Consider the following 15,660-nt stretch of genomic DNA (forward strand, 5'->3'; position numbering starts at 1 on the left):
CAGTTTCCAAAATTGCCACCACGTTGTGCTACGATCGCTAATACACACTTACACAAAACTCATTTACGGATTGAGCATACAATGCGGGGTACTTGCATATCCCTGCATATCTCCATTGTCTCCTTCACTGTTCGAAGTAACTGGTTTGCTATGGGGCTTGCCGTGAATTTATGAATCAGCAACTCATCTCCTTTTTCGTTCAGACTCATTGAGTCACAGCTTAGCGAATTCATAGTTTATTTTTCTGTTCATTCACTTGAGACATGAGAAGGGAGCGAGGAAACATGCTGCCAGAATGTATTGTGGTACTGATTTTTTAGTTATTTGGTACAAATAGTCTGAAAATGATTCTTCACAAAAAAATACCCTCTGCTAACCTTACAGTGTTAAAAATACCTGTTTTTTTCTCCATATAACTCAAAAACCTTTCATAGTGAAAAAATCCAGAACTGTTTCCAAGAGAATAAAATCCTCTACAATTCAACGCCAAATTAGGTTCATCACAATCAATGGTGACTTGGTAACACAATTTCCCGAGAATTTTCCGCATTGAATTTGGGTTATTGCTAGAATGATGCGAATGGGAGGCTTGTTAAGATTCAAGAATAGCACGTCAGTAAGTTTATATTCTTGAAGAGGCTTCACTGAGAATTCACTTACTGTTTTAGAGAAGCGGATGCCTCAAACTTTGCTAACCTAACATTGTATCTCAAGATCAGGATAGCCTATGATAAAATGAAATTTGTCTCTTAGTTTCTCTCCATATTGACATTTTCTTCTGTGTCTGTCAATCCTTGCAAAAACTCTCTTGTAAACCTTGGATTGAATATTTTACTTGTGTACGGCATGCTCACTTTTTGTGAAAAGACGTTGTTCCGGAGAAAAGATTTAGTAATCATACCCTGCTCAAAAAAAAAAAAAAAAAAATAGTAGTCACAACACCTTTTCCAATTTTATTTGAGAGAGTAAAAAGTTAATTTGAGAAAGTATCAATTGTATTTGAGAATAGTCACTTGTAAATGAGAGAATGTCAGATGTAGCCTAAATGAGAATAGTCAATTGTATTTAGGAAGTCATCACACATGTAATGAGAGTAGTGAATTGTATTGAGAAATCGTCAAATGTAAATGAGAAGATATCATATCATGAGCAGACATTTTAAAATGAGAAAATTTTCCAATTGACATGTCGTGACTCTTCTGTAGCCTACAGTACAGGTTTGATTTGAGCAGGAAAGGATACTGTACTACGTACACAATATTCCATAGGCTTTGTATGTGTGAAATTATTATTTTCAATTGTGAAATATTATTTCCCCTGTACTGTTCACGAATGATTAATGAGAATCATTTCTATGTATGTATTGGCAACACTACTTTTGTCTCCAAACATTTGAACTTGATGAAGATCAAATTCTCTATGTTCACGGCGCAATTGAACTTTATCATCAATCAATTGAATCTCTTGATCAAGCAATTCGGTAACTCTCCAATGGATTTTGGGGCTCAAAAATATTTTTTATTTAAAAACTAATATTATCATATTATTTTTTATGAGTACAGTTATGGAAAATAAAAGTATTGGTTTTTTAAAATCATTCCCCAATAACAACTGACAACTTTTCGATTTCAAATCGTATGTTCTCAAATTAGGAGTTGATAGTGAGCTGTTGAACGGAGCGGTCGCAGAATTGTTTTGCTCTCTTATCTCAAGTTTCCGGACGGGTCGTGCTTAATCGGTTCATTTAGTGCATGTTTAACCTAAAACGTTCTTTGTAATAAATTGAATTATCAATTTGTTATTTATTTGTGAAATTGTTTTCAAGTGAATCGAAATATTCAAAGTTTAAATTAATAAAAACAGTATCCACCAGACGGTAGTGCTAAAAAGAGACCTAGAGCTAAAAGTTCTTTCGTAATAAATTGAATTATCAATTTGTTTTTTATTTGTGAAATTGTTCTCAAGTGAATCGAAATATTCGAAGCTGAATGAATAAGAACAGTATCTAACAATACTTTTCACCGGACGTTAGTGCTAAGAAGAGTCCTCGTGCTAAAAGTTCGCCTGAGCTCGAAGAGATGGAACAGAAAAAGCGTGCTCCAGACCCAAGTGTTAAAGCTTCCGGTAATGTGAACTCAGACTTTATTGAATCACTATTTGACCGTTTTGAAAAGCGGTTTAGTAAGGCTATGGATGAAAAACTCGCGCTGCTAGCTACAAAGGTGGATTTAAATGGTCTAATTGAAAAAGTGAATAAACTCTCTGTCGAGAATTAACAGTTAAGAAATCAAATTGTTGCTCAAAAAATTCAGAATAATCTCATAATCAGGAAGATGGAAAATTTTGAAAATAGATCGAGAAGGAACAATATAATTTTTCGCGGGCTGAAATATGAATGTGCAACAGTGGATTACGTGAGAACTGTCAAAGACTTTTGTGTGAGTCATTTGGGGGCACGAGCAGGTACCTGGGTTAATCGAGCACATGCATTGGGCAAGAAAATAGATAACGGGCCAATCATTGCGCATTTTCCGGACGATCAGGATATCCATTTCATCACGAGAAACAGTAGGAAGCTGAAGGGTACACAGTTTGTGATTCATAAAGACTTTGCTTTCGACACAAGAAAACGACGATCAAAGCTTTTCCGGGTGCTTGGCGAGTTGAAGAAACAAGTTCCGGGAGTGAGAGGAGAGTATCGGTTGAAGTGGATCGTTTAATCGTGAATAGTCGGGTTTTCACGCTGGATGAGGAGAATGGACTGGTCTCGGAGGGAGAGGATGGGCTGCAGAAGATCGGGAGCATGTTCGATGAGAGTGTGATGCGGGCCGCGAGCGGGAGCATGTGTGATGAGGAGGAGTGAGGCGGCGAGGACGAAGACCGCAACCGCTGAGATAACGCCGTCAGTCCGTGTGAGAAGGGACAGTTGAGTATAGTAGCGTACAATGTGGCTGGATTAAGTGGTAAGATTGTTCAAGTATATAATTTTATTTGTAATTATGATGTTTTTGTACTATTGGAGACGTTTGTTGGAAGAGGAAAGCAATTGTATTTTGAAAACTGTTTTCCAGATTACAATTTATACTGGGAATTCGCAGTTGGAGAATTAAACTGAGGTAGAGCAAAGGGAGGAAAGTTAATAGAAATTAGTAAAAGAATAGAGAGTTTTTGTAAGGTAATCGATGCGCTTGAGAGGAAAGTTATTCACATGAATGCAGGACAACGGGATGAATATTATATAGTTCCAATTTACCTGAGTGGTGGAGGAGACATGGAATGGGAGAGAGAATTCAATACATTATGGAAGTTTATGGTAGTGCAAGAGCATAATAGAAATAATATGATTTTAATTGGAGATTTTAACGGTAGAATAGGAAATGGACAGGACATGTCGGAATTAACAGATGTAATAGAATTGGGAAATGCACTGAGTAATAAGCAAGAGTCAAAGGATGAGGTGATTAATATGAAAGGTAAGAAAATATTGGAGTTCTGTGAGGTTTTTAATTTCATCATTATGAATAGAAGGATAAGTGGAGATAGTTGGGGAGACTTTACTTTTATAGGCAGAGGGGCTTCCGTAATAGATCTATGTTGCATGGCTGTCGAATTAGCGCAAATAGTTGGAAAATTTTCTATTGTGCCAGAATTTTTATCTGATCATTTCCCAATTGAAGCTACGCTAATCACGGTTGATACTCTAGAAAGAGAGAGCACAATTTTACCACTCTTACCGAAGTTGAAATGGAAGGAAGCGAGGAAGAATGAATATATATCTAAACTCACCAATGCTTGTAGAGAAATAAATGGTCTTCCCGAGAGTAGTGAAGAGACTTATGAAGTATTAAATAATCTTGTATATAGAGCTGCAAATTATGTGCCCCAACCTGATAGAAAGAGAGAAAAGTGGTTCGACAAAGAGTGTGCGGTTATGAGAAAGCGAGTGTTCAGCCTATTGAATGTGTTTAGAAAATCAAATTCGGAGCAGGTGAGAGAAAATTATATGAAAGAGTAAAAGGCAAGCGTATTACAGCGATATAAAAGAACAATTCAGAAGAGTCAAGGATTCCAGTGATTTGTGGGCTCTGATAAAGAAATTCAAGTGTAGAGAGTTCAAGATTTCGGGAACTGTGAGTGCTGAGGATTGGGTTGAACACTTCAGACGAGTGTTTGGATCAGTTTGCGGGGTAGTCACATATTATGCGGCGAGGAATGTTGAAGATCAAACTCTTGACAAAGACATAGATATGAATGAATTGGAAAGTGCCTTCAAGACAATGCGCAACAATAAGGCTCCAGGTGATAACAGAGTTCTTGCTGAGTTTTACAAGAATGCGTCAAAAAATTACAAAGAGATTATTTTGACTTTTTCCAATGCCATCGTCAGAGGTGGACAGATACCAACAGGGTTTCCACGTTCAATTATATTTCCATTGCATAAAAAAGGTGATACTAATGAAGTGAATAATTATAGAGCCATATCTTTTATAAATGCTGTCGCTAAAGTATTTTCATTTATTTTACTGAGAAGGTTGCAGTTGTGGGAGGAAAGAGAAAAGATTATTAAAGAGAATCAGTGTGGCTTTCGGAGAGGTTATTCGGCTACTGATAATATTTTTGTTCTATTCAATATAGTAATGAAAACGTTGAATAGACCTACAAAGAAGTTGTACTGTTTCTTTTTGGGCTACGATAGTGTGAACAGAGAGGCTTTATTTTTTAAACTGAGTGAATTGGGAGTGTCGACTAAATTTATTGCGATGTTGAGGAGTCTATATAGAAATACGAAGTCAAAATTAAAATGAATGATGTTTCACTTTATATTCATACTTTATCAACATGATATTAATCAGTAACTATCTATAATATATATTTTCATGTATTTTTTGCAGTCATCCATTCTTATAAATAGGCTACATTATTTTTAATTTTTATGTGAATAATATTTACAACAGTTTCGCATCACAATATTTTATTGTAATTAGTCATGTTCGTTTAATATTATGTTATCCTTTGCTATTTTTTATTTTGTTAGATTTTTCGCTCACTTCCAAACTCTTAGTGAATGGATGCACATTCGATAATTCCATTGAGTGTTTGATGTAATCTAAAGTAATAAAATCTTCAGCTTGGCATTCAAGTCTCAAAAATAGCCTAGCATAATTAATAATAGCCCACAAAAGTTTTACATCATAATAATTTAGTTATTGTAGTGAGGTCTATGTTTTAACTCGGATTTTCTTTTGTCTGTCTGTCTGTCTGTATGTATGTATGTAACGCGTTGATAGAATTCTATGAGATTTGGCAGAAATATTCCTTTTTCAACTGCGCGTCGATGTATTAATACACAAGGTTTTTTTCAAATTTTGCATTTTAAGGATAATATGAAAAGAGAAGGAATCCCTCATTACTCCGACATCACTGTATATAATTGACTGAGCGAAGTGAGGTCTAAGATTCATGTCGACGGCTGTGCATTTCTCTTTATGTTTATATGTTGCGCATTCACAGCGATATACGGCAATATATTTCCATGAAATTTAACAGGTATGTTCCTTTTTAAATTGCGCGTCGACATATATACGAAGTTTTTCAAAATGTTGCATAATATAAAAGGAAAAGGAGCCTCCCAAAGATACTCACAAAGATACAGAATATCTCTTGCAGTAACAGAAGGCTTGATGAACATGGATCTTTGAAAGTTGTTTTTTTTGCATGCATCCACTCTTTCAAATAGGATACATTATTCTGAATTATTCTGTGAACATAGGTGTAGACTACTTTCTAGGATCATGTAAATGTTAGGGTCAAGCTACTGAGAAGTCATGGTGGGGGGAGTGAACAAGGCCGTCGTGTATTTCTTAGGCTAGTTTCACACGGCAGAATCCCGTCTCCTGAAGATCATATTTCAGATCATTTCATATTTCGCAGCTCGAAGGCTTTCACAAGGGGATCCCAAATTTCAGACGCGTTTGCTCAGAGTATGACTCATTACTTTTCTCAAAGTATTCGGATTTGGATTCAGCGACCCCAAATTTTTTAAAGCGTAAGTCCCATTTTCGAAAATACCCAAAAACAAGGGAGTTACAGCAGTTTTTAATATAGCTTTTACATTATCATAAAGTTATGTTTAGTAAAAATGTACCTACTAAGATAATAATACTTCTGCCTCACAGGTAAAGGTTTTTAGAAGCTTTTAAACACTCTTGAAAAGTTCAAACATGAACATTTTAAAACATTAGGGGCCGGTTTCCGAGCTCGGGATTTAGCTGAGTCCAAGACTTTAAACAGCTGGAGTCAGAAATTTGGTTTTCCAAGACGGGGCGTAGTCGCAGTCATTGTCATAGTCACGTTTGAATTAAATCTCGAAAAACTAGAAAATTGAACACAAAATAAAATAAAGAGAAAATAGTGTAAAGTTTCAGCTATTTTGAATTATTCAGGAATGTCTAATTCCGTCAAGGAAAAACGTTTCCAATTATAGAAATGAGAAAATAAAAACTAAGACTTCTATTATAAAAGCTGACCTTTTGGAAAGCCAATTTTCTGACTATTGCTGTTTAGAGTCTGGGACTTAGCTAAATCCTGAGCTCGGAAACCGGCCCTAAAAGTTCTAGTTTAAAAAAAAATTCCAGCTTTGAAAGTTTCAAACTTCAAAAGGTTGAATCCAGATATGGAATCAGAAATCATCTCCCATTATCACTCAATAAAATACGAGAAAAAGTAACCTTGTACAGTTAACTTCACTGAATTATTTACGTTGTCGGGATTTCAATTTTGTCATACAACAATCTAATTCATTAGGTTGAAATCGTTGAATATTACCATGGATTTTCTGTTGAATCATTGACTTAAAATCTTTGCAACAATCAATAAAATCCATTACACAGTATAAATATGCAGTCAGTGAGTATAGAATGTAACATTCTATACTCACTGCATACAGTGGGCTATAAACATTGTGCTGATCTGAACAGTGAGTATAGAATGTAATTACATTATATTACTCTAACAGCTAACTGGATCTGAATTGATCTATTGTAATAATGGACATAATGAAATAATGTCTTACTATTCCAAGTAAAACGAAACTAATGTTTGTGTTTGTATAAGAGCTGCTGAGTGGATACTGCATACTGAGAAATTCATAAATGATCCAGACCAGCCTGGCGACTTCGATGCTATCGACACTGGAATCTCCTTTTATTTCTATCAATGAATGAATCTGAATTAAAACCATGTATTGTATCAACTATCCTATTATCGTATTGTAATTCGTGAAGCCTGTTTAGTAAAAGCCAGTTACATACACATCGATTTTTTACCGTCCTTATAAAATTCTATTAGATCAAACAGATGATGTTTGACAAGTTGCACTTATTCGAATTCATAAGGATGGCAAAAAACAATCGGACAAAAATCAACGTGCATGTAACTGGCTTTCGAAGACCCATACGATATTGTATTCTATGATCAAATAGAATAGTAAATATCGAAATGAGTGTTGCAGCCAGAACTTGTGTTAAGAACCGGTTTTGTCCCCGCTTTGTAAGTTAAACTAAACACACAATTCCTCCCCGGAATGTGGGTTTGAAGTGCACACACCATTTCTCCCCGCTTTGTGCAGTGGAAGTGTACACACATTTCTCCTCGGTTTGTTCAGTGAAAGTGTACACACATTTCTCCCCTTTTTGTAGGTTTAATGCGTAATTTTTTTTCAAGATAACAGAAAAAAAAAGTTACAACTGTATTGAACACATATTAATATACTTTCTAAAACAAAAATTAAGTCTCCAACATGTGTGTAAATGTGTGTAAATCAGCCTCCCCGCAATGTATGTTCATTTCTCACCTCCCCGTTTGTTACCTTGTTCCAGTATGTGTGTGTGTGTGTGTGTGTGTGTGTGTGTGTGTGTTGTGTGTGTGTGTGTGTGTGTGTGTGTGTGTGTGTGTGTGTGTGTGTGTGTGTGTGTGTGTGTGTGTGTATGTGTGTATGTCTGTGAACACGATAAATCCATTCCTAATTAACCGATTGACTTGAAATTTTAAACTTAAGATCCTTATACCATGAGGACCCGACAATTAGAAATTGAATAAAATTCAATTCAATATGGCGGAAAAATAGCGGATAATTACTAAAAAACCATGTTTTTCACGGTTTGCTCGAAAACGGCTCTAACGATTCCCTTCAAATTCATTCCATGGATAGCTATTTATAAGCCCTATCAACTGACATGAGTCTTATTTCTGGGAGAATTGCAGGAGCTCCGTAATATTCTTGAGAAAAATGGCGGATAATTACTAAAAAAAACATGTTTTTCACGGTTTTCTCGAAAACGGCTCTAACGATTTTCCTCAAATTCATACCATGGATAGCTATTTATAAATCCTATCAACTGACATGAGTCTCATTTCTGGGAAAATTGCAGGAGCTCTGTAATATTCTTGAGAGAAATAGCGGATAATTACTAAAAAAACATGAATTTCACGATTTTCTCAAAAATGATTCGACTGATTCATTTCAAATTCATACCCTGTATAGTTATTTATCAGCTCTATCAACTGGCATGAGTTTTTTCCCTTGGAAACCATTGAGGTCCACCCCATCCTTGAGAAATGGACTTTGTAACCTCCTTCTCGTGCATGAGGTAGGTAGGTAGAGCAGTTCATAAAAAGAGCACATAGTCGAGATATTTCATCTGTAGATCAGCTGTTTCAACGACTTTTAAAAAAATCATCGAATTTCACAATTTACACAAAGGAAAAAGTACTCTGAAAACAATTATATATACACATATACAGTAGTCTGATCGTAGTTTCAAATATGTTGCCACCAATCGTCATTATATTATTCCTCTAAATTATTAAACTGGTTTATCAGAGATTGACAATGGTGTAATAACCGAAACCGGTCTTTCTAATTATCAATAAATCAGTGGTTTTTTTGACTATTTCTTAGTCTTTTTCATTCAATATGTATAATTACCACAATATCAAGTCCTCAACTACACAAAAAGTAAATTATTTTCGTTTAAGAATGAGGCTCACAGTTCAATGAGCAGGGAAAGCTGTGTGAGTGTACCACACCCGATTTTTCCAAATGCAACTTGTAAAAACCTGTTTTGAACATAATCTTTATGTAAGGAAATGAATATGAATAATTACCACAATATCAACTTCTCAACTACACAAAAAGTAAATTATTTTCGTTTAAGAATGAGGCTCACAGCTCAATGAGCAAGGAGAGTTTTGTGAGTGTACCACACCAGATTTTTCCAAATGCAACTTGTGAAGACCTGTTTTGAACAAAATTTTTATGTAAGGAAATGAATAATATGTATCCTATTCTTAATGGAAACGTTGGTTGGTTGGTCACATAGATCCCCTTTCTTGAATAGTTGAAGGGAACAGTGATAAAATTCAACACCCTTCTTTGATTGGATACAATCGGGACATTCCGGGATTTATTATCAATGTGTGTGGAAGTAGTGACCTATCGACGTTTCCTTCCTAGACGACAAACAATGCAAGAGTTCTGGGAGCAGCGCCATGACAAACAATGCAAGAGTTCTGGGAGCTGCGTCATGATATATCAGCCGAGGGAGACCGCCCGAGGGAAATCAATGGCGAATGCATTAACCGCACCGCACCATCCAGTGTGACACCATGCGACACCAGTAGCCTCTTCCGCTTCCCATTGGCTGACAGCCGAGACAAATCGTTCACCAATCCGACACCACAGAGTTATCCACCAACACATCCTTTTAAAATACTTTTGTGGTGTCTATAACGATGTGGGAAGCACTGCAGAGACAAGTTCAGCAAGATATTCTGTTGAACAATTATTCATTTTCAGATCAAAGATGGGATAATTTTCGCTAGAAACAATAAACAATATACTAGTAGTTCTGCGAACAGTAGACCTCGCTCATGAATACAACTTTCAATCTAATGAGAAGGGCCAGTGCAGTATATTGTGAAGATTTAGCCGTGATTGTCATCTATTATTTTATCCATTGAAAGTGCTAGAGACACTGTTTGCAGGGACACCGGACTTATCAAGAAGTACCTTTATATCAAATACATACCTTTCAAATGAAAAAGACTAGAAATTGTCAAAAACCCACAGATTTATAATTGATACTCAGAAAGACCGGTTTCGGTCATTATCAGAGTTTATCAGAGATTGACAATGGTGTAATTACCGAAACCGGTATTTCTAAGTATCAATAAATCTGTGGCTTTTTGAAAATTTCTTGGTCTTTCTCATTTAATGTGAATAATTACCACAATATCAACTTCTCAACTACACAAAAATGAAAAATTTTACCTTTATACCTTTACATACAAATTTTTCTCTACAACTGCAGTATTAGGCTCCAATACAATAAAGATTTTTCTAGAATGATTTATCCGATTAATTTGATGAATCAATTCAATAATAATAAGATGATTCAATTTAATTATTTTATCTAATCATTATGAAATAATAAAGATTTTTCTAAAATGATTTATCCAATTAATTTGATAAATCAATTCAATAATAATAAGTTGATTCAATTTTATTATTCTATCTAATCATTATGATGACATATTATTAGAATAAAATAAAACAATATTAGTATTATCTGCAAAAAAAATCTGGTAGGAAGGAGAATTGAACCTGGGTCCCACAGTATGACAGACCACGGTCTAACCGACTCGACCACCATGTGCTCGTAACAATTGATGCGAAAAACTATGGGATTGAATTGCTGTATCTTCAAAGACAAATCCTTTCTGGACTGAGGTTAGTTTGCAGTGTTTTAAATATTACAAAAAAACCAGAGGTTTTATAAAAAATCGTTACACATACGTTTCTGCGCCTTGTTTCAAAGAACTTGCATACCAAATTTCATACAAAACTGCGACTGTAACTGCGGTACAAACAAACAAACAAACAGACAAAAGCCGATCGAGTCGAAACTAAGACCTCAGCTTCGCTTCGGTCAATAAACGAAATTCATTTCAAAACAATCATTAAAAAATATCAAACGAAATCACTAGTGAGCCCCAGGGCTCGAGAACTCGCTCAAATTTCGCTTATTGACCGAACGCAGTGAGGCCTATGTTTCAACTTCGATTTATTTATATATCGATTTTTTTTATCGATTTATAGATATATTATAGATAATGTATGTAACGCATTCACAGCCAAACGCATTGATAGAATTTTATGAGATTTGGCAGGAATATTCCTTTTTAACCTACGCATCGATGTATTTACATGGTTTTTTGAAATTTTGCAATCTAAGGATGATAAATGAAAGGGAGAGGAATTTCCTTCTCACTCCGATATCACTATATATATCATCTACTCTGAAGATAGGATGAATCAGACTATAGAATAATTATTCATAATCAATCAGCTGACATAATTCATTGCATGCATTACACAGATGTCTGAAGACAAAGACCTTGAAGAGATAAATTACTCAAAAATTTATAGAGATTTGAGTGAAATATTTTTGTTTTTAAATATCAAAATTCAAAATTTTTAGTTTACTCATTAGTTTTGGAGTGGAAATTGGACTTTTTGAAGTGAGAGTGTAATCTTAACCTTATTCTTTTTTGGAACATTTATTTATAAAAATTTGGGAGAAGACAGTTTTGGGCTATGCCTGTTGTCTTCTCCCAATCATATAATATTTATTATAATTATGATTTGTAATTCTCAATGAAATGAATAAATGAATAATGGATCCACAATGCCTATGCCTTCCCAATGATAGCTCTTACTTGAAATTGAAGGCCGCCATTGGAGATATTATATCTATATATTTGTAATATTATAGATTACAAAGGCATTGGTATGTTATAATCTTATAGGTTGCCACCTCAATGGCCGATTACAATTTCAAGTATGACACTAGCGCTGCATGTGAGTCTATGCAAGGTCTCTGTCTGGAGAAGTCGGTGAACAGGTGACACCAGATACTTGTGGATGAGAGGATTGCGTGAGGTATACTGTTCACAGAACTACTAGTATTCTGGTGGACGTTCTTTTGAAAGCCATGGAAAGTCAAGAAAAATTGTTCAAGTTGTATCATAGGATACAATAATCCAGCTGACAACTGGCTTGTAATTGATGGAATAATGCTATCAATTTATTTTTAGACGTGACATATACAGGGTGATTCTTGATTATGGTAGAATAATTCAATACGTGATAGTAGAGGTAGAAATAAGAAAAAAACGTTCTAATAAACATATATCCATAAACGCTTCATTAGCGAGCTATACAGAGTGAAAGATTTCGCCCGGAATTCAGTTCCTCTGGTGAAATACACCGATGTCACTATTGAACATCATCTTTAGTCTTTTGGTATAAGTTCAATATTACTTTCATATAAAAATGAAACTTTTCATAAAAAACCGAATATTTTATTTTCAATCAGCTACAACCTATGAGTTATTAGTTCTCTCCTCATAAAACAGCAAATTTTTGTGGTGTAATGTACTACATAAGAATACATTTTATTCAACTTCTATTCAAATTCAGTTCACACAGCTTACATAATTCTTTTCAGAAATAAATTCTCTACAATTTTTACTGTGAAAAATTATTTGTTTACTGGTCATTAAATAAAGTTATTGGTAATCAAAAAGTCTGTGTCTTTCTACTTAGATTTTTTGCATATTTCAACTTTTTTCTCAAACATTACTCACACTACAGCCTCCAGACTAGTTTTATTCAACTTTTAAGATATTTTTCCATATGAATCCAGCATATTTTTTTCAAAAACTAGTCCCCAAACAATTCAGCATCGGTGTATTTCACCAGAGGAACTGAATTCCGGGCGAAATCTTTCACCCTGTATAGCTCGCTAATAATTAAGCGTTTATGGATATATGTTTATCGGAACTTTTTTTCTTATTTTTACCTCTACTATCACGTAAGTTATTAAATTATTTTACCATAATTACGAATCATCTTGTATATATCATCTACTGTGAAGATAGGATAAATCAGATGAAAGAATTATTCATAATCAATCAGCTGACAAGTGAATTATTCATTGCTTGCATTACACAGATGTCTGGAGAAGCCGGTGAACAGGTCACATCAGATACTTGTGGATGAGAAAACTGCGTGAGGTATACTGTTCACAGAACTACTAGTATTCTGGTGGACGTTCTATTGAAAGCCATGGAAAGTCAAGAGAAATTGTTCAAGTTGAATCATTGGATACAATAATCCAGCTGACAACTGGCTTGCTATCGATCTATTTTTAGACGAGACATGTATAGCCTACTTGAAAACCAGGCAGTGACAATACAAACACTTGCACTTTCAATGAGAAAAATAAAAGATGACATGTCTGAATCTTCACAATATACTGTACTTTCATAATGGCCCTTCTCATAAATTTGAAACTTGAATTCATTGGAGAGGTCCACTATTCGCAGAACTACTAGTTGTATCTATATAATGAAAGCGAAATGGCACTCACTCACTGACTGACTGACTCACTCACTCACTCGCAGAACTAAAAATCTACCGGACCAAAAACGTTCAAATTTGGTAGGTATGTTCAGTTGGCCCTTTAGAGGCGCACTAAGAAATCTTTTGGCAATATTTCAACTCTAAGGGTGGTTTTTAAGGGTTTAAAGTTCGTCTTTTAGCTTGTATATTCTTCTTATTCCAATCTCTTAATTATAATTGAAAAATGTCCATACCATAAGTTAATATAGAACTTTAATCTAGAGAGAGTACCTCTTGGAGACAGTGTTGTTAACTGGTAACTAAATTAATAATTTTGTCAGGTTGGCATTAAGTTGAGTTGACTTTGTTAGGTTGGCAATGCAAAGATTGAAATGCATTTATCGAGGAAAAATTGATTGAGCACTACTCCAATCAGAGCTATTCCTGGGAATATTATATTACTAGCCGTCAGGCTCGCTTCGCTCGCCATATCCGTTTAGCCAGACGTTTAGTCTGGACTCCCGACTGGATGAAAATACTCTTGAAATGAAAATACTCTTTATTAGGCGGAGTTAGGACTAGAAAGTCCTTTCTACCACTCAACCTTACAGGCAAATAATAATACATTGCAATAAGAAATAATTCAAAAGAACTATAACAATATGAAACTGAGAATAATGCATAAAATTGTAAATAAAAATCAACCATTTTTGTCTGGTGCAAAAGTAAATTAAGTAAATCAATAAATTACAAAATAACTAAATAATAATAATAAATAAATTCAAGTTAATAATATAGGAAGAACGTTGATACAAAGAAAATTCATCAAAAATCATTCATACAACATTCACACAGCCTACAAATTGCATTGCAACTAGCCACCATCGCACTACCCCCGCAGACCCGCCAATAACAGCCGCCTGACCTCCACCCCAAAGCGAGCACGTCCTTCAATACTCCTAATCTCATCGGGAAGATTGTTCCAATGTCTGCATGCCGTGATGGTAAACTGGATCGTCCTAACATATGATAAAAATGCTCAAATGAAAAATGCAGGCGAGCGAAGTGAGCCTGCTGATCTCATTTTTTGACGATCCAGGCGGTGGTCCAGGGGGCGGAGCCCCCTGGCTAGACGGATATGGCGAGCGAAACGAGCCTGACGGCTAGTTGAAATGATATAAAAAATTGTTAATTTACTTGAATTTGGTTTTTCTCAATTATTATGCCCGACTATAAATCTTGAATCTTTGAGGAAGAAACTTCCCAGGGAAAACTAGAGTCCAGCATGAAGAATGGAATGTAGAAAGAGCGCGAAAAAAGGAAGACCTATGGCACTAAAGAAGATTGATTGATTGATTGAGTACTTTATTTATGTAGATTACAATATATACTGTCTTATACACTTATATACAATAGCTTACAATACAGCAAAATTATAGATGAATTTACATGATATAGACTAAGAAAATAATTATTGAACTGTATATGATATGAAAAAGCAATTTGTAATATAATAACTATAGATAATAATTATATTGTTATGCATCTACATAAATTGGCGGAGCTTTGGACATTAAGAAGGAGAAGGAAAAAGAATAGGAAGAGAGAAGTTCAAAAAGTGGAATGGAAAGGTGAGAAAGAACCAGTCAGCAATTAGGTCAGCTGAATCGAAGTTTCAGGATGAATGTTGGGCCGCCCTGTCACAAAAAGAGAAAGATTGTCGACACATCAAAAGTTTTCCGCAGCAGAAAGAAATTGGAAAAGGTCGGGGTGAATCAGGTGAGAATCGAAAATGGTTGAAAGAGAGATTGTAAGGGGAACGTGAGATGAACAAGGACAAAAAATCAGAAGGGAGAGCTGCTTGCTAGCGTTGGGGGGCGACTTGAGATGAAAATGGACAAAAAATATAGAAGATGGAAAACTCTAAAAGAACCGAAATGTGACGTCATTGTGATTGAAAGGCAGGCGCCATTTATGATCTCTCTTCTCTTTGCTGCTCTCTCTTCCTACCGTATTGTCTTCTCTCTCGTTCCTTTGTCTTTCACCTTTTTGTCTCTCTCTCTCTCATACCTTTTGCTTTCGTCAGTTATCTGATTCAAGCCGGTGTCCTTTATGTGACGAGGTCCTTTGTCCCAGGGAAACTTTCCTTTCCCCTAATCCTATCCTTGTAGTTCTGTAATGAGCCTCTACCCTCT

General features: G+C 35.2%; 1 protein-coding gene across 1 annotated transcript in view; it reads left to right on the plus strand.

Annotated features, from left to right (window-relative positions):
• The window catches only part of LOC111051614, a 101,323-nt gene that overhangs the window by 35,159 nt on the left and 50,504 nt on the right, over nucleotides 1-15,660 (plus strand). The gene's annotated exons all lie outside the window — the stretch shown is intronic.

Source organism: Nilaparvata lugens, chromosome 5 (assembly GCF_014356525.2).
Source record: "Nilaparvata lugens isolate BPH chromosome 5, ASM1435652v1, whole genome shotgun sequence".
NCBI lineage: Eukaryota > Metazoa > Arthropoda > Insecta > Hemiptera > Delphacidae > Nilaparvata > Nilaparvata lugens.